Source organism: Rissa tridactyla, chromosome Z (genome assembly GCF_028500815.1).
Source record: "Rissa tridactyla isolate bRisTri1 chromosome Z, bRisTri1.patW.cur.20221130, whole genome shotgun sequence".
NCBI lineage: Eukaryota > Metazoa > Chordata > Aves > Charadriiformes > Laridae > Rissa > Rissa tridactyla.
The window spans coordinates 51075070-51094991 of NC_071497.1; the positions used below are offsets into that span (position 1 = coordinate 51075070).

Below are 19922 nucleotides of genomic sequence, written 5' to 3' on the forward strand. Positions count from 1 at the left end.
CTAAATCTGCTTTTGGATCTAGCTGTAAGGACAAATGGCCTGCAAAACATATATTACTATGATTTGTACTGAAGAAAAGAATCTGCCTGATTTTTATTTCTCAAGTTAAGTTTGAAGCCTGACATTGTTAATCCTACATTGTTAAGTAAAAAATCATTGCATTTAGGATGCCCAAAAAACAAACCATAAAAGGTAATTTTAACTACCTTCCAGCGTAAAACTACACAACTGCATGGTAAGCACTTCCTAATGTTGAAATGCACCACCTTCACAAAACTCTGTTAGTCAAGAAGTCATATTAGTGAATTTCAAAATGCTGCCCCAGATGCAGAGAATGGTAAACCTATGCAGGAATAAAAATGGCTTATAAGTTAATGATCTGTTTCGCCTGATGTGTCCCAAATAAAAAATAATAGATGACTGTTTCATTACTGATTTTGATTGCCATCAAAGCCTGAGCGCAAAGCTGTCAGTCAAAGGAAGTAAGAGTGGCCCGTAGAAGTACTTGAAGTCAACTGACAGGGAACCATGGCTGATTCTTCTTCAGTCTGGAGGAAGCAAAAGTCACATGATTCCACCAAAAAGTAGTTACGACTTGCTGTCCAAGACGAGTACCAACTGCATCCAAACCGACCAGGATGAATCAGAGGGGAAACCAGCCTTGTGACTCAGACACACCTTCTGCTCTTCTCCTTATTGTCAGAACATAATGCTCTTCCAGTGCATCTACCATTTCATGTCACATTGGATTTACGTTACAATGCACTGTATAACTATCATATTCTAGGAAATCCTAAATTTTTACTCAAACTTGATGATTAAGCAGATGGTGTGTTCCTGTAAGCATTTCAAAAACACAATTTTTACCATCTGAGAAAGGGTTACAAGCATTTTACCCCTTGAAATCACAAATACAACAATTTAAAAAAATTCATTGCTAAGAAGCTATGATGATGTATCTTGTAGAAAGAAATTCAGACTGAAGAAATGGTATAACAAGCAGATGAATGTCACATATAGCAATGACTATGTATTGAGATACTTATTTTAGGTAACACAAAGGTAAGCATAATCAGAATGACTCATTAAGAACACATGACTGCAGACCTATATGCATCTCAGCTAGCAGCTGTTGCCTGATTAATTTAGCAGCTTACAAGAAAACTTGATACTTTGTAGTGAGACAATGATTTATTGTGCGTTCCAACTTTTTATTAAATTTATTTTGTATTTGTTGAAATATTGCAATCGGCCAAGCAATAAACTTCTTAGTACTTTATCACTTTTTTATTTTGCTTGATAAAACTTTAAGTGTCTCAAAAATGCACTTTGTTTAAGGTCACTAAAAAATTAATCATTACATAACAAATGATGGATCCTCTGGTATAACTTAAAAGTATGGGAAGCATGTTATCAGTTAATAGAGTAACTATGACAAAATGTTTCTTTTTCTAGAGTACAGAGATTTGTTATGGAGCATCCCCAATGTTTTAAACATGTTCCTCCTTGTCCTTAATTCAAAATAAACATTTAGCCAAGTCCTTAGACAGCAGAAAGGACCTCAGAGGAGCCTAGAAAAGACTGTATCAGAAGATGATGCTAAGATGCTACGTATCTGTAAACTTCACACCACTGTAATAAAAATGTGTACTTCTGACTTGCTTTTCAACTATGATTCATGTCTGAATAAAAAGCCCATGGAAAAGAGTGTGCCTTCACAGACTTTTGAAAAAAAAATCACAAAATTGAAAAATTCCGTATAAGAAACCAAAAGGTTTTTCTGTAGTTCACAGGAGCTATGAGGAAGCTGAGGATGGGTAATTTAGTTGTATAAACAAGTAATTAAAATTATTTACCTAACAGATACTCCTTACCACATACAGTCTGGGGTTTCAAAGTATCACCACATTACGTTATGTAATGAGGAATTTCATTAGTATTTCTTCTGCCTATGGTTTTCTCTGCAGAAAGTGGCAAAAGACTCATTTTGGGAGGACGGTGGAAGACATCCAAGTATCAGTGCAAATCAGATTCCAAGATGAATGACTGACATCCCACTCATTTTCCAAGTTGGGAAACTGAGGGAAAAGACAGGTGATTTGGTTTGCTCTTGGACATAAAAGTCAGCAGCATGCCATTAATAGATTCTGATCTTAAGTATTAAACAGAAGTTTTTCTCATTAGCTGGGTTTCTTTCTTACATATGTCCACATAAAGCAACAGAGATAGGTAGCTTGTGGTATACAAGCGGATTTCCAATCACTGAAATTTGGGCACTTTAAATAATCCTATACTCAAAATAACATTACATTCCTTTAAAATACCCAAGTTCCAGCAATGAAACACATTTCCACTTACTGAAATACAGTTGACGTAAATACAGGGACACTGAGATTGTAAAATGGTAAAAATTGACTTTGTGACTTCAGATGGTAAAACCAAAACCATGGAAAAAAATGGGCTAGTGAGTCTTTTTTTTGGTGTCTTTTCCTGTTTACCAAAAAAAAAAGGTTAACTGTGTGAAGATAAGCACAGAAATAACAGAATGGCAGCCACTGAAAGACACCTACATGACATACTATTTTAGCAGCTATTATGTTGTAGGAAAGCATAGCTGACAGGAACATTACTTGCTTGTCTGCATATGAACAGAAACAAATCAGCAGTGAAGAAAACAAAATATAGGTAGAATATTATGTCACAAAAATGGTGTCTCGACACTTCACCAGCTGATTTAAACTCAGAGGTGCTCACCCTCAACTGAATAAAATGTCCACAGTTTTGCTCAGTTACTAGTCAGGCACGGTCTTAGTGAAGCCAATTTTCTTGTGAAAATACTGAATAAAGGCATCAAGATGTGCACTACAAAGAGAAATTCAAACATTTCATTAGTACTTTAACCCAAAGGACAGCAATAAGAAGTAACATTTACACATTGATTTTTCATAGTTATTTTCATCTCTCTTGCATTCAATAGAACTAGTAGGCTTGCTGAATGAAGCTAGTTTTATTGTCTAATAATAGTCTTAAAATGTTCTTAATAACACCAAATCAAATATAGTCAAAATACATTCTTTACCCATGCTCAGCCCTTTGCTAGGTAGAAAAACATAACTCAGAAAAGGTATTATGGTGTCCCTAATAATTAGATTATATCTAAGAGCTATCTACAGCCCATCCTTCTCTCGAAGGCTGTATAAGCAATGTAACTCATAGCACACCAGACCATACTGCTTCTCACACATCTGTAGTCCAGCTTGAGAGTTTAGCCCATAAAGGGGAAAATACACCTGAAATACATCTCTCCCTAGCAGAGGAAAATTTTCCTAATTATACTTTTTTAAATTTAATAATAGAAGCTAAATTTTTACTTAGATACCTGACAATTCCTGTGAAGTTTACCTGAAAGTTTAATTTTTATGAGAAATAAAAAACATAATCGGAAATTGAGTTTTATTGAAAATCTTTAAACCTTGCTTGTTTACTCCCATGTACCAGCTCCACCAAAGATGGGTTTTGCATGGTCTGTGCATTAATTTCCAGTGAACATCACTAAGCCCACTCTAGGGAAAAAAAAAAACCACAATCCAACCAAAAACCCAAAACTACAATCCTCATCCAGATGTTGAAAAAAATAATTAATCAATCTTTCTTGGATACAGTTCTTTATGTCTGGACAAGAGACACATACCAAGCTCCATAATCATTATGTATTCTTATCAAGTAAAGAATGCCAACTACCACCACAATAGAAAGCAGAGGACTGTATTAGTATGAACTGACAAGATTGTATGGGACTCCCTCTTCTCATAATTTTTCCTTTGGTTATGGTTTTAACTAAAATGAAAATCAACTCAGAATCAAAGAAAATGAGAAGGGGAAACACCCTCTTGAAGCACTGATTCATATGCAAACTGGAAATTAAATAGGAGAATGGAAGACTGAGACTTTAACTCTAAATCATCACAAACTGATAAGGGATTGACATAAAATCCATGCAGTTCCTCCCATAAAACACAATCTCAAAATGAAGGCACATTGAGAAATCTAGAAAGGAGATTGACCAGTGGGAATAATCCTTCCAGGAAATTAACATGCAAGAGCTCAGAAGGACTACAAAAGTGATTCAGAAGGAAAGTTGTTTTAAATTGCATACATCTCTTTTGATAGGTGGGGAAATGTTTCGAGTATACATATGGTAGATTTCACAGACTCACCAATAAACACATAAGAATAGTGTTCATACCTTTCTAAGTCTGGAAAACATGTAAAATTATTCCTAAAATGTACGCTTTCCTGTGTATTCCCCAAAATCTATGCTTTAATTTAAAAATAAATCATAGAAATCCTTTGGAGTGGATGTTACTCGTGCCTTTCCATTTTGATACAAGCTGACACCAGAAAACTAGAGAAGTAATGGCATCTTCAAAATGTCAGTTTTACAGAGATTTCACATTCAGCTAGCCACAGATTTCAAAGACTATCCTTCCTTTTTTTTTTTTTTTTTTTTCAGAAATAAGCATCAATTTTTGAAGCACAGCTTTGCATGTACTTTGCTAAAGGTTGAGAAATACTGACCAGTATTTCTGCCAATTTCCATTTGCTTCACAAACAACTAAAAACCTGTGAACATGTGAAGACGACATATAAAGAAAAGGTCCCAAGATTAGTGACATAATCATAACACATCAAAATTATAAGGTAGTTGAAACAACTTTACATATTTGGCCCAGATCATCAGACTGCAAATGAATTTTTCCAGTACTGTTAGGCACGTAACAGAGTTTTACAATTTCCTATTCACTGGCACAGATAATCTCCAGGAAGCTTCTGACGAACACGTGCTTATTCCAGAAGCTGCAGCAGTTAAATAACAAGCTAAGACAGCTGGGTTCAATTTAGGTTGCGGATTACTCATTCACTCAAAAAGACAACCACTGTTAGGCTAGTGAAAGCCAGCATTGCTGCTATTACTGAACCCAGTTGCTATGTCCAGGTCTTTTCTAGTTAGGACATTAAGGAATTATTTCTAAAAGGCTACTACTTTCCAGAGGAAGAGGGGGAAAAAAAAAGACACAAATTTAAACAATGACAATTCTTTCTCAAAAATAATTACTATTCTTAAGACCCCACATTCTTAGAAATTAAAGAGATTAAAAGCACAGGAATTTGACATCTTCAACATTTTTGAGAACATTTTGCATACATCTCCTATATTTTACTCTGCAACTGATTTGCCATTTTCTACCTAAAATCTTTGCACGTGGCGAAAGACTATTGCTATAAATAATATTTTTTTCTTATTTAGCTCATAAATGCATTATAGTAGGAAACAGCAGGGTTACTCGAGGGTGGGTGTAGCATCTATGTACTTTTATTCTCCATCTGTCTCAATTTCAATTTCTATCTACTCCTTTCCTGTCAGAAATCTCAGCTGGTTACACATTGACTTGCACAAAGGCACTAAAAGATTCTGTGCCATATTTTCCATGGGATATTTGTAGATATCTTTATTCTAAGTACAAGTTCTAGGGTTTGATATGATATGATTCCATATAGGCTAAAAATCAAAATCTTTATCTAGTTCTTAGCATAAAGTAATCACTTCCCAATTTCTGATTTTAGTGATTTTGTTTGTTTTTCCAGCTGAATACAGTAAACAGGATATGAGATTCTGCTGAAATACTTAAAGACAGCTTATAGTGAAATATGTTCATCAATTATTCGCATTTAGCTCCAATTATTTCCCACATGCCTAATACATAGCTTCACTAGAAGTTTTAATTTATGAAGAATCTATTTTAGGGTGTAGGCCTCATCCTATCAAAGGCAACTCTCAGAAACTCATGACAAGGCAGAGAAAGGGAAATGACCCATACTGTTGCCAGAGCATCCAACTGCTTCATTGCAGCTTGATTTATTTATTTGTAGAATGTATCAACCATTTTTGGAGTGACTGACTAGAACTATTCCACGGCTAAAGCACCAGTTCCACACAAAAATGGGGCACCTGCACCGTCGTAAATTTTTGACTGAGACCCGAATTGTGCTTGTAAAATTTTCTTGCATGATCAAAGCCTAATGGCATCTTTCCTTATATGGAAAGAACTGTTTGTGACACCTTCAGCTTCATCTTTTAAGAGTTTTCACGTCTTCACTACTTACTGATCTTTTCTTTCTTCAGGCAGTCATGATAGTTACTTTTGGAATATCTCATCTGTAAACTGTATTATCTCTATACTTGCACACTGATGACTTGTATTCAAAGCATGAATTAATACATCAATATCTTAAGAATCAGAGTGCCATCAGTTCATCCATGACAAGTTTGAATAACACTTCAGTGCAACTGTGACTTGCAAAGTTTCTGTATATTCAGAAATGGAAACAAATAATCTTTCCAGTATTAACTGGTCTCTAGATCTGAATCTGAGAATCAGTTAAATTACAGTATGGTAATGATTTTTTACCATAAGTTCTTATGTTTCATGTTTAAGTTCTAATGGCATTTCCCTGGAAACGCAATGTGTTTAACAGCATCTGCATAACAGAAGCTTTTCAACACACAGAAATTCCCTTTCATACAGAACCAAGCATATTCATGACATAAATAAGCAGCTAAATTCACACCAGTGAAAGCTCACAGGTAAGCATTAAAAGATAAGTAATCCGCATCCACTTAAAAATTATGCTTTCCCAATGCACATTAGTATTGCAGCCATCAAAAGTTCATCTGTCAAAACATGATGAAAAGTATTTCTACAAGATCTGAAAGCTTTTGAAACATTATTCACCAGTCACAGGAGGGCCATGGCTCTGTCCTTGCTTATGACTGCAACAGAAATAATCCTCAGAGAAAGTAACGTTTGCTGTACACTGGTAACGTGCTGACTACTCGTTAACCGGTTGTATTACAGTAGTATCATCTCAAATTCCTTGATCCTTCACAGTATTCCTACTGGTATTATGATCCATTTTTGAAGCACCATTTTCTGGTAGATTGAAAACAAGGAGGAACCAGGACTCAAGGGAACAGCAAAAGCCCACAGATTTAAAGGGGCACCATCAAGGCTGACAAACATAATTCCTTGCTTTGTACTGTCATTACTGTAGTGCTATGTCATAAGACGCTGTAATTGCAAGAAGTGTACTTCAGGAACACAGTATTTTGCAAGGTGGTCTACAATCATAAACCAGTGCATACCAAGTTGGAGACAAAAATCATACAGAAAAAAAAATCTCCGTACGCAATCTTCTTGTAGGAAAAATGTATTTAAAGAGCATCCAAGCAGTACAGTATCCCCCAGTAAGAATCTTTCAATTCCTATTGTCCTCATTCCCTCATTTAAGAGGAAAATTATTGTAAGCAGCCTTTGAACACTTTAAGACATAGTGAAGTTGCCTTAAAAAACAATGCTTAGTAAAGGAAATAAGATACATGAACTGCAGAAGAGATACAAAGTTCACAAATACCTGCAGCACTACCTGATTTAAGTTCACTATTATTAAAAGGCTTTTTAAAATACCAAACAGCAGTACTCATAAAGCACAAAGAAAATAGTTTTAAAATCCTTTCAAGGTTAAAGTTTAACAATGATCTTTAAGTCAAATATACAAGAACTCAAGAGTTTTTATTATTGGAATATCATGCCAGCTTTTGGTAACAACAATGCTCTTAAATATTTTTAAATTTTAATAGAAATTATTTAGTATTTAAGCAAACAGAACTGGATGCGTTTCAGGCAAAATCCAGGTCTCACTAAGGAACGTGGAAGTTTAGAAATGGCAGAACATTGACAACAACTATTTCATGATATCACCATGGTAACTAAATTCAAGACAGTGAAAACTTTCCATGTATGCAGCACTGTAAATAAAAAATATTAATAATAATAATAATGAAAAAAAGGACTTTATTCTAGATGTGTTGGCTTCTTAAGAGTTGTCCTTAACATCCTTTATAAAAGATCATATGAAAGGGAAGAGCCCTTTCTAAATAAACAGATAAATCCAGGTCACAACAATAGTGCCACAGCACGAGCCCAGCACAGCCAGCTCAAGACCATCTGAGTCCCCAGACTGTGTCTGTGGGACGTTATGCAACCTACGGGTAAGCCATATACAGCTTATCATACTCCGTGACTAAATAGTGTCTTACTTCCTATCAGGCAGATCGAGAGAATAAGAGTAGCTTGTACTGCTTTATGAGCTGGCAACAAACAAACCAGTTCACGAGGGTAGGGGGCAAGACTGTCCAACAAGCGCTCATAAGCTGTAGTGGCTCTGATTAGGTGATGTCCAGCAGGCGATCTGCTGCCCGTGCCTCATGGGACACTGCAACAGCGGCATTATCTAAGCACTGTAATACTCTTACGTCAAATGGAAAAGGCCAGGCACGGGGTAAACCGCAGCTCCCTTGCCCCCCCTCCTCGGTCAGCGCTTATAATTGATGGTAACTGAAATTTGTTAAGTGAGGGCCTGACCTGATGCTGTGCTGAGGTCACCAAGCAGCTCCCAGCTGCCCGCCCGGGGCTTGGGGTCCGACCCCAAGGGCTCCCCAGGCGCAGCGTTCTCTGTGGAGGGACACAGTGTGGCTCCTCGACAATCAGCCCCCCGACTCTGAGCTGCCCCACATCACACCAAACACAGGCAAAGGGGGTGCTCACATTACAAGACATAAACTGCACAGGCACAGCCGTTGCAGGCATCAAAGGTACCATTCTTTAAAATTGTCCTAACAACTGCTGAAACTCTTTTGCTGAGTGCTGCTGAATGTGCTGCTCGACACCCTAAAACCAGACCGATGCAAACAACCGTTGCAGTTCTTTAAAGAATGAGTTCGAAAGAGTTCAGGATAGTTCCTTAAGTCCTAGCAGGACTGAATGTGTTAATAAGTGCTACTGACAGATCCTGAACCACATATTTGACTGCTTAGAGATGAGGACAGTGACAAACCCTCTACAGCAAAAACGTGTTCAAAGTACAGATCATCAGGATTTGAATGACTTGTGTCTCTTAGAAAAACAATGGAGAATTTTTTCTGCTGTCACTGTCCCAGGGTTTATCCCTGTTTGAGGCAACCACCAACGAAAAGAGTACAACATTTTTTGAAGGGATGGATGGAATGATTCAGCTCTGATCCACTAATTACACCTCCTTCCTATCCTCTAACCCTACAGCATGTAAACCAGCCATAACCCCAGCCAGGCAGCCTCCGGATCCAAGATTAACCTGAAACATCTTGCATTTTTAGTCACGGATATTCCTCATTTAGCACCCAACAGTCACCCACAATCGCAGTCACCATTTAAGCAGGAGCCAGAGCCAAGGTCTCTGGCTGAAACTATAACAATTCTTCCTCCATTTATATGCATATAAAAATGAATTGATTACTTTACACTGAAAAAGTGAACTTTTCATTTCTAGATGTAATATCGAGTGTGAAGTTCATTCATTTATAGCCAGAAGTGCAAAGACAGGCAAAGTATTGCAGAGATATCCTTTGCTCCATTGAATCTGTAGGAACCAGTGTTTATCTGACTGCAAATTCCCAAGTGCTTCTGCTTCCAAGCTATTGATAGTGAGAAAGTGAAGGAATAGCAAGCATAAGAAATTGTAGCTGTTCTCTGTACCTTAAAAATACAGTGTCCAAACAGCAAAGTGTTATTAACTTTTTATTCCTTTGCAAGAGCGTGAGGTTTAAATGGAAAATAATATTGAACAACACACTTACACTCACGATGTCACGGTTTCCCTCAGGGCAGGCTCAATTCACATCACTATTCGAAGCACTAACCAGTCTTCTAGTCAGCACAGAGAATACACAAAAGTATTAGGAAACATTTTTTAATGTAATAAAATGCCAGTTAAATAACTTTGCTCCTAAGCCATTTTCCAGCTATCAGTGGATATTTAGATCCCCACACTGTGCGTCTGTGCTACCAGGTTCTCAAGTCATTGCATGGGATGCCTGGGGAAGCTGGTAATGAAATAGAAGTTCCTTAATCTCTAACCAGCCTACACTCAGACTAAGACTGATCTCCCCATCACTGAAGACAACTGCAATTTTCCTTACCACTTTCAATTACAGAAGGGATCCAGTGCTACATGACAGTAAAAAAGTCTTTTCCATTCCTGGCTCTTGTGACAAGAAAGAAGTCAACTGATGATCCCAGATTACTTTGTTCTAAGAATGTACTGAAATGACAGTGGATGTATTGCTGACACCTCGAACAAAGACTTTGTAGGCGGAGAGCTTAAAGTCTTTCAGAATCACAGCCCAAGCTTAACCCTGAATTATCCTAAAATACCACACATGATTATACGAAGCTGAGTGAAAACCTTTCTAGGGGCCATCTACGAAAACCTGTTTGGTACCTTGCACAGTGTGTATGAGTATAGGACTTCCACAAATAAGAAACTGTTACTGTTGTCTCCTACCACTTCAACCTATCAGCAGTCTAAAATTCCTTTCAGCAGCATAACATTCCTGGTTATGAATTTTTTATAAGCTCTAATAATAAGAACTTATCTCTGTCAAAGAGATTTAGCAGGATCTAGAATGACAGGGGCATTCTTACCACTGAGATCACCCAGCTTGCCTTAAACATCCCTGCAGACTTTCAGCAAAGAAATCCTGCAATAAGCGTCCAAGGCATCACTGCTTCCAGCTCAACCATAAGCCAGCTGCCACAAGGTCGCAAGGCAGAGAACAGGCTGTTGTGAACCCTTTAATTCCCTTTGAACTACCGGCAACAGTCTGAACTGATAACTAAGTGAAGAGGAATGGTATACATAACTTAATCACTCAGAATAGCCTCTTCCCTTTTCTATATACATCAGAGTTTCACCTCTTTCCTAGTGAGAGATGATGCTAAAAGCTGAAGCACACTGCTGTTAGTAGAACTGTACTAGGTCTTTGGTCCTCCTATGACAATGCTGTTCCCAGCTTCCACACCTCCCTGTGGTTGCCTTCCAAACAAGAAAAAAAAATGAGGACAAACAATAACGCAAATTCATGGTTCAATTTCCCCCCCTTTTTAGTCTGACAAAGTAAAAATTAATAAAAATGAATCCCACAAGTACTTGGCTGAAGCTCTGGATTTCGCCACTGAAACAAGTGTTTGTCACTGGAAATACAAATAGTTTCGTTCATCTAGTAGGCAACCAATGGTGCTATTTTTAAAAAATAAATCTCTTCATGGAAAAAAAAAGAAAATAAACCTTTTATCTGCTTCTGAAAATGGTGACTATTTTGCACCAGCTCAACAGTATAAATTGGCTAAGTTTTTGTTGTGTTGTTAAAAGCAAACTATTCCTCTGTATACTTGCGTACTTGATAAATTTATATAATTCCACCAAAAATGAAAATGAGCTCTACAAGAAGGTAGACAAAAAGACTGAAGAACCCAATAATGAATGCTGCATTTATAGAGGGAATTCAAGTTCCTATTTAATTTCATTGGACTTCACCACCATGGCAAGAATTAATCTTAAATGATAATACTACTATTACATACTATTACGATGACCAGCTTATTTCAGTAAGGTTACTATTATATGTTTTTAGGGAAAAGCACACATCATTGATACTTCCGTGAACACTCTGTATTTTCCTGTATGTTTGTGTGTTTAGTAGTATCGGATTGGTGTTCCACCAGCTCATTGCAACATGATTATGCCAAGATGGACTTCTCAAACGGTCTGAATTTCTTATCTTCTCTTAGCATGTGTTGTTAATTGCTGCAAATTAGTAATTTTTTCCAATGGCTTTTAAAGACCAGCATCAGCAGAGTTCAAAGGAAAGATGGAAAACAGAAATACAAGATTTCCTTCATTTTCCCTCTTGTAGTGGACATTTAAAATATTCCTGAATGGAAAAGGGATGTAACCTAAATAGTGTTCTGCTGGAAGAAAGGTCAAAGTAGACTACAGTCCAGCTTCTCCACAGACAGCTTTTTCTTAGGCTGAAATAAAACAAAAGCACGAGCTGAGAGTAAGTGCAGCTTCCCTTTAAGGAGCGGTTGCGGGGGAGCAATATGCTCTGGGACACAAACACATAATAAACACACTCTACGCTGGAAACCACAGACTTGACTGAAAGTGCTCCCAGCCAAAAAAGGCACCACTGTTTCAAAATGTCACTGATCTCTGCACAAGTAAGCAGAAAGGAAAGAACAGTGAAGACTCAGTTTTCAAATCAGCAGTGTTCTGGGCAAACCTAGAAGAACTGTGACCTTGTAATGTACCACAGACAGGCAGTATTAACATACCAATGCGAATTTCAGGTCAGTACTGGCTTTTCAGCTGAGTAGCCTCTGTGACTCCTGAATTACCAGAGATGAAAATAAATATATTTAGGTAGTCTCATCCATAAAGCCGACAAATCAATGTACTTATTTTTACTGTCTCATTTGAAAACTCCCTTGACAACTGGAGTAACTTTTTTTTTATTTTTCTCTACCTATGGACTGCAATAAATCAGAACTCATTTAATCCTTAGTTCACTGTTAATTCATCTACCTGTCATAGCAAGTACCTAAATCTGAAGCATGCACACTGAGATTTGGTTATTTTGAACGTGAACAAAACATCAAATGGACTTTTCTCTATAAAGTGAAATTACAAAGTTATTATTTTATTGATGCTCTTGAACTTCCAAAATACCCTGCAAATCATTTCTCTTTCTGTCTTAATTAGATATGCTATTCCTACAGAACACAATTATCTTGACTCTTCCATACAGATCCACTTTCTTCAGATCCCCTTTGTAGGCCTCCACATAGTCTGGGGGGACAAAAGCAGAGAAAAGATAATAAGCTTAAAAGCCATGCATAATGAAAAATCCTTTTGACAGTGCTGTATTCTGCAGAGGTTTACAATTATTTACTAACTTAAGTTGAATTTGTGCTTGCTGCAGACTAAAAGCAACAATATAGTCAGGTACAACAGTTACCGTGATTCAGTGCTGCTGTGGCACTTTGATAATGAGCATCACTGAACGCACCAGAGCCTGAGATGTGTCAGAACTTTAGCCCTCATTGCGTCACGAAGCTGATCTCATCACACAAAACAAGACTGAAAGACCAATTGTCATTGGTGTGATTTGGACTGCACAGTCAAAAGTATTTGTGTGCTACCATGCAAGTCATTTCTTTACTGTTTACCACCGTTTCCTGAAGTTACTCATGGGAACATGAAGGGGATTATTGTGGTATGTTAGCATATCCTATAAAGACTACATACCCATCTAGAAATGCATCAGCATTTTTCCTCCTTCAGACCAACTCTAAAAATGTGTATTTTTTAAGCCCAGCATTTGTGTTTTGAATGCTTGTATTTATCTTTTTTTAGTCAGCTTGCAATGGAAACTGAAATTTTCAAGAGGTCTTTTTTTCTGTTCCTATAAAAAAGCCATTATTTATATGAAAGGACTTACTCTATATCCCTTTTTTAGGAAAATTAAATCCCCAGTTCTCATATTTGCACAACTAGAGACCCTCCACAGGAGGTCCTGAGAAGGATAATAAATACTCTTATTTTTGGTTTAAAATGCCAGTGAGCCTGCATCTACCAGTCTTACCCACTAATCCTCATTGTTGTGCTCATGTCCAACCTGTTTTTGTCTCCTGGACAGTTTTTTTCCAGAGTAATACTCCACCGAAGCCTTCTCCTTTTTTTTCCCCAACAGTAATTCTGCTGATGCTCAGGGGTCCCTCACTTAGCTGTCTGAATCAAAACTGACTTTGCTGACTAAGGCAGCATCAACACTGCAGGGAAAGGCCGAGAGGATGTAATCCTCTCTGCTATTATGTAAGGAAGGACAGAAATCCTCATGAGGTAAGCTCCCTTGCTTTTACAAAGCTATACCCTACTTGCTTACAAGTAGGCTGTGGTTTGCAGTGTCACTAGATGCCTGTCTTGCTTTCAGACCCTTTCACTTCTGAATAACCTGTTCTACTTTAACAAACTGAAGCTGCCTAAGAAAGAGCAGCAGACAACCAATGAAACGTTGACTTAAAAAATGATTGCAAATGCAAACTGAAACTTCTGTGCCCCAATGAAATGCTTATAAGGACTTTCTGTCTACGTCCTCTACAGCCCAAATTGCAGTCTATCAACACTTGACTAAAATTTTGTGAAAATGTGTAGTTCTTAGCAAAAATTGCCCCACTTTATAGCTGGTGTTAAAGCATTACTCCTGTATCATGTGATTAGATATTAGCAAGAACCATCTCCACAGGACAAATCAGACAGTGGCCTCACCAGCAAAAAGAAGAAACACTGGATCTGGAACTTATCAGTGAGGATCAGGGAGGAAAAACAGTAAGAGAGGAGTGTATTGCAAGATACAAAGCAACATATATCTACTTCTATTTCATTTAGTCATATAAAGAATACTTATTCCCAAGCATATATTTGTGCTCTAAATATATCACAAGCCTAACTGAGTTTTAACTGTTGTTCAATTATGTGTAAATATCTACCTCAGAAGCTCCTGTTTACTTCAACATATCAAAATCTGTCTTCCTAGCCTGAAATCAAAACCTTGAGCCTAGATGAAAAATTTGAAAGCATAACTGAATAGTTCAGGAAGCATGACATTATCATCACCTGCACAGAGCCTGAAGACCAGGCCCTGCGTCCTTCAAGGATCTGGGTTGATCTCCAAAACACATGGAGACCCAGTAACCTTGAGCAGCCTTCTGCACCCTGGTCCATCTCCCAAGCTAGCCATAACTCATTATTGCTTCAGGCTCTTTGGCCAGCGTGAGTGAAACTACATGACCACCTTCCTGTCCTTCCTTTTCAGGCAGATCTACACTGCGTGCTTGCCCTGACACACCTCTCCAAGTGTTGGCTGGGATCTGACTTGTCTCACGACTTCCAGACCTCTGCCAAAAAAAAGCGTTTGCACAGAAGCAGCAAAACAATTTTTTCTTCTACAGTTTGTTTTACTTATACAGGCTTCATAGTGGCTTTAATCACAATGGTATTGTTAATACAGTGATCCTGGGTATTTCCCAGGGTCGTATACTAGTATTTAGATATTGGTACAGTGATCCTTCTTGAGCTAGAGCCTTCCCTTCCCACTGCCACTGAACAACACCCTAGAGGCAGAGTCTCTGACATGCAGAGCTCATTCTGTTAAATTTATCTGGACCTGACTCCCTCTTCTCAGTACAGAAGAACAGATGTTCAATCCTGTGGTTTTTATAAAACTACTCCATTGAGGTCAAAATATCACCCAGCGCAGGTGAGTCATCTCTGCAGTTTTATATACGGGAAAACAATTCACAAAGTAGAACTGGAGGAGATGAGACTTAAAGCAAACTTTATAGGGGACTCAAGAAGAATTTTCTTGACAGTCTTAAGGATTGGTTAAAGAAGTTTCATGCTCTGCTGTTGTGAACATAAATAATTAAAACATAGTATGCAATAGAAAGGATATGTAGTACTTAATTAAAGCATCCATTATCCATGAATTTAATACCTTCTCTCACAGTATCCTCATGGACAAAATGTCCGGCACACAGCCAGACAAATCCATAATATGTTGGTTAAGCAACTGGCTGACGGATCAGGCTCAAAGAGTTATAGTACATGGGGTCACATCAGGCTGGCGGCTAGTAATCAGTGGGATTCCCCAGGGCTCAATTTTAGGGCCCATGCTCTTCAATGTTTTTATAAATGATCTGGACACAGTAATCAAATGTACATTAAGTAAGTCTGTTGATGATACTAAATTATGAGGAGTTGTGAACTCCCTCAAAGGTAGAGATGCCTTACAGAGAGATCTGGATAGACTGGAGAGCTGGGCAACCACCAACTGCAAGAAATTTAACAGCAGCAAGTGCAGGATTCTGCATCTGGGACAGAGTAATCATGGTTACACATACAAACTGTGGGTGATAGGCTGGAGAGCAGCCTTTCAGAAAGAGATCTGGGGGGCTGGGTTGACGGCAAGCTGAATATGAGTCAACGGTGTGCCCTGGCAGCCAAAAGGGCCAACCGTATCCTGGGGTGCTTCCAGCACAACATCACAAGCCAGTGGAGGGAAGTGATTGTTCCACTCTACACTGCACTGGTGTGGCCCCACCTCAAGTAGTCTATGTGGTTTTGGGTGCCTCAGTATAAAGAAGACATCAAACTACTAGAGTGTGTGAAGAGGAGGGCAACCAAGATGGTGAAAGGTCTCGAGGGCAAGACTTACAAGGAGTGGTTGAGGCCACTTGTTGGGAAAGATACTATCCCAAGACCAACAATGGAAAGAAAAGGCCATATACTACGTTTACTCCATAGGGGAAAACACTTTACTGATTTTGAAATTTCTGAGCTTTTATTACTTGCAATTGTATTTAGTATTTTCCTAAAAGCTGCAGAACTTGGAGAAGAATGTTTACTTGAAAATGTCTACTTCATGGACTGTTAAAGTAAGCATTTGGCCCCTGCACTTTTGGAAGGTTTGGAAACATGAACACCCAAAGCATCAAACCAAGAACAATACAAAACCAGTCCAGAAGTATTTTTTTTTAAACTCATGCTTTTAGTTGCAGCCTCTTATAAGCCCACCTCATGATTTTTAAACGTTCACAGCTGACTATGCTATATATCAAAATAGTATTGCTTGTCTCATTAAACTACCATAATTTGCAACTTGGATATGCAACATAAAATATTAATCACCACTTCAGAAGCCACTTTCATCCCTTAATTTGTACCAGGATAATGCTCTGCTTAAGTCTGCTCCAAAAAACTCGCTAGTATACACATTTCTGCTAGTATACACATTTTGCCCTTTTGTTTGTGTTTGCAGCAGAGACATATACAACTGAAGCATCATTTTTAGATATTTTGCACTGGTCAGATGGTAGCAGTAGCTTGTCGTTTTCTCTGACCTACCATTTCATTACAAAGTTGGCCCAAAGAGGTACTGCAGATTACCAGAGGTAGGACGTGTATGTCTAAATTATTGCCTACACTGACATGTGAAAAAAATGGATACATACACAAAAGCACGTATCTCCTTTGTCTGAGCGCACATCCTCATGACTGGGAGTGCTTGATACATAATCATATACAGATCTGTGAATAGGAGATGCATTGCAGTAATTTCACTGCTAGTTCCACAAGGACAAGTAAAGCAGAGGAACATCAAATGAAAAAGGCTTGCATGTCTATGGGGAGACTCTAATTGGATTCAAGAATTTTAAATCCACCTCCAAATGCAGAGAAGCAGAGAGTGACTCACAGGCCTTTCCACAGAGCACGCGGAGGTGAAATTAGCAGGGAAGACAAGGGTTATGTGGGCAGAAGAACTGGTATAAAAACAAACACATTTGTAGTGTAAAAAAGCAAGTACAAGTTATGTATTTATATGGCTCCTAAGAGCATCCTGGTCCTGAGAGAGGACCAGGACCAGAACAGAGGATGAATAATTGCCACATACAGCATCACCCCAGAAGCAGCAAACTGCCAAGGCATCTGAAAATAGGTAAAGCTGGGTTCGTCTCAGTGGCACAGCTACTTTTCATGATGCCACTGAAACAATCAAGCAGCAAAACTCTGCATACCAAGTTAGTGTTGCATACACTATGGAAGTGTCTGGGAAGGTGTATAAAGGAAGTGTCTGTCACTCTATGGTTTTGTCTGCTTTTGTCCTCATAGCAGCAAGGACGCAGGTAGAGGACTGGGTGTGTATGTAGAATGCCACTGGGATATGCCTATCCTTACAGTTATTTGCAGCATCAGCTTATAGCAGTCTGAGGGCAAAGCAATCTCTGTGTTGTTACATAGACACACGCTCTCCTGGACCTCTGCTGTGTGCAGGTCCCTTGAACACTCCACTGAAAAAATACAACACAAGTTATTCAGGTTGAGGTCCACTGCTTGACAATTCTTTGCAAGTGGTTAGTACGTATTAAAGAACCAAGATCACTTGCAATGCTGCTCAGTGATGCCATTAAGTTTTATGCGCAGAAAGTCATTAATAACCCTAGAAAACGCAAATAAACAGAAGGAACAAAGCTCTCAGGAAGACTATTTGCATAAGTACAGATAAGAATCCTTTCTGCAGCATGACAGTAAAGTACACCACAAAGCTCACATCTGATTTAGAAAGTTTTTTAAAAAAATACATTTATCCACTTTATGTGAATGCACTCTGAAATAAAAAGGGCTTTCTGAAAACTTCAAAGATCACATAGTCTTGAAAATTTTGACATCCACATGCCTCTGCCAAGCAAGACTGCAGAGATCACAATGACACTAGAGAACCAGAGCAACATATAATGAGATATATAGTAAAACTGTATTTGCTGCAGTTACTCCTATACACTTTATCATCTTATTACAGGGATACAAATGTCCCATCACATAAAGAAAAGGAATTAGAGCATTGTTAATGGTTTCTTCACTCCACTCATCAATATGTTCAGGCTTCAATGCACACTGAGCTCTGGGAGTCAATGTCATCATAAGCAAACGCAGGCTAAATCAAACACAAGATACCTAACTGGTCCATGGAAAGTATTAGCTACCTACGTATTTTATTAGCATGACCATACCATTCTATTCTCATGTCTCAATGAAAGCAAAAAAGCCACACAATTAAAACTCAATAAAATCTGTCTCTAAAGAGCACAGATATGAAAGATAACAGATCAAGAAAACAGCATGGCTCTAATGCTATTCGGGGAATTAGCAGTAGAAGTATCTCTTTTTAATCCTTTTGGGGAACAGTAGCAAACTGTTATTGGGTTTTTAAATTATTTTTTTGCTTTAATTTCTTCTGTAGTGTTGAAGGGTGATGGTGTGTTAAAAAAGATAAAAAAGTAACAATTGATTTTTTCTCATGAATTTCAGCTTTTTTTTTGTTCTCAAAATTATTTGTAGGGTACCATTTAGACGTTGGATGCATTAAGTTCTGACATTAAAAATAATTTTATCTTCTTCAAATTTTTAACACGATTCATGACCAAAAAAGAAAAGGCTCCCAACAACTGCATGGTCAAAACAACACAATACTAACTTTGTTCAAACTGCTCTCTCACCAGCGATCTTTCAAACCTTTTGAAGTCCACAACTCCAGTTTCAAAGATCAGGAACAATATACCTGTGATCAGGTACAATGGTTAAAATTGCACAGACTGGCACTGCTTCACTCACATATAAGCAACAGGGCTTCTGCACTTGAATCCCCACAGCCAGAGTAGACATAGAAGAAATATCCCATTGTCCTCCCACAACTTCATTTCTGTGAGTGGTCACAGTCCTCCTGATAGTGCAGGGCAAAATGGGCACAAAAAGTTACATACCAAGGACCCATTTCTTCTGTAAAACCACAGCCTGACTACCTAGGGTTTCTCCAAGCCCTACATCCGACAGACACACATAGGGGTGCTCTGAGGCATCTCCCACTTTTTCACCAAGAGCACACTTTTGCACGCTAGCTGACATGTAGCTTTTTTTTTTCTATTGATAAAATAGAAGACACCCTACAGTGCTCTTTTTCACTGTTTTTAAACCTGAAAGTCACATTTGTACATCTCAGGGCTATGTCTGCTCCACCTATATGTTTAGCAAGTTAAGAAAGTCCACACAGAAAAGCAAATTCAGGGAGCATTCCTGTGGAAAAACCTTTAACCTCCATGTCTTGAGTACCACCTATGATTAAATAGGAGGTACGCCAATCTGTTTAAAGAGAGAATGGTTCTCACTACATACATTCATTAAACTATAAATTCCTTGATGAATTAAAGTATTATTCATGGCAAATGGTGTTCATTACAATTTGTCAAGCTTTTGTGAGAACTTTGGGAAAGTGTAGCCAGACAGCCCAAATTTTAAAATGACGACGAATTATGATCAACTCAGGCTCAATGCAGAAAATTTATCTCTCCAAGTATAGAATCATAGAATCT

The 19922-nt window shown here is 38.1% G+C and overlaps 1 protein-coding gene across 2 annotated transcripts in view; it reads right to left on the reverse strand.

Annotated features, from left to right (window-relative positions):
* Positions 1 to 19922, reverse strand: part of SH3GL2 (SH3 domain containing GRB2 like 2, endophilin A1) — a 98881-nt gene that overhangs the window by 63743 nt on the left and 15216 nt on the right. Inside the window, exon 1 of one of the 2 annotated variants that reach the window (XM_054186245.1) lies at positions 9734 to 9749. The exons of the other annotated variant lie outside the window; for it this stretch is intronic. The gene's annotated coding sequence lies outside the window, so the exon portion shown is untranslated. Of the gene's footprint in view, positions 1 to 9733; positions 9750 to 19922 lie in introns of those variants that run through there. 2 annotated transcript variants of the gene reach the window in all.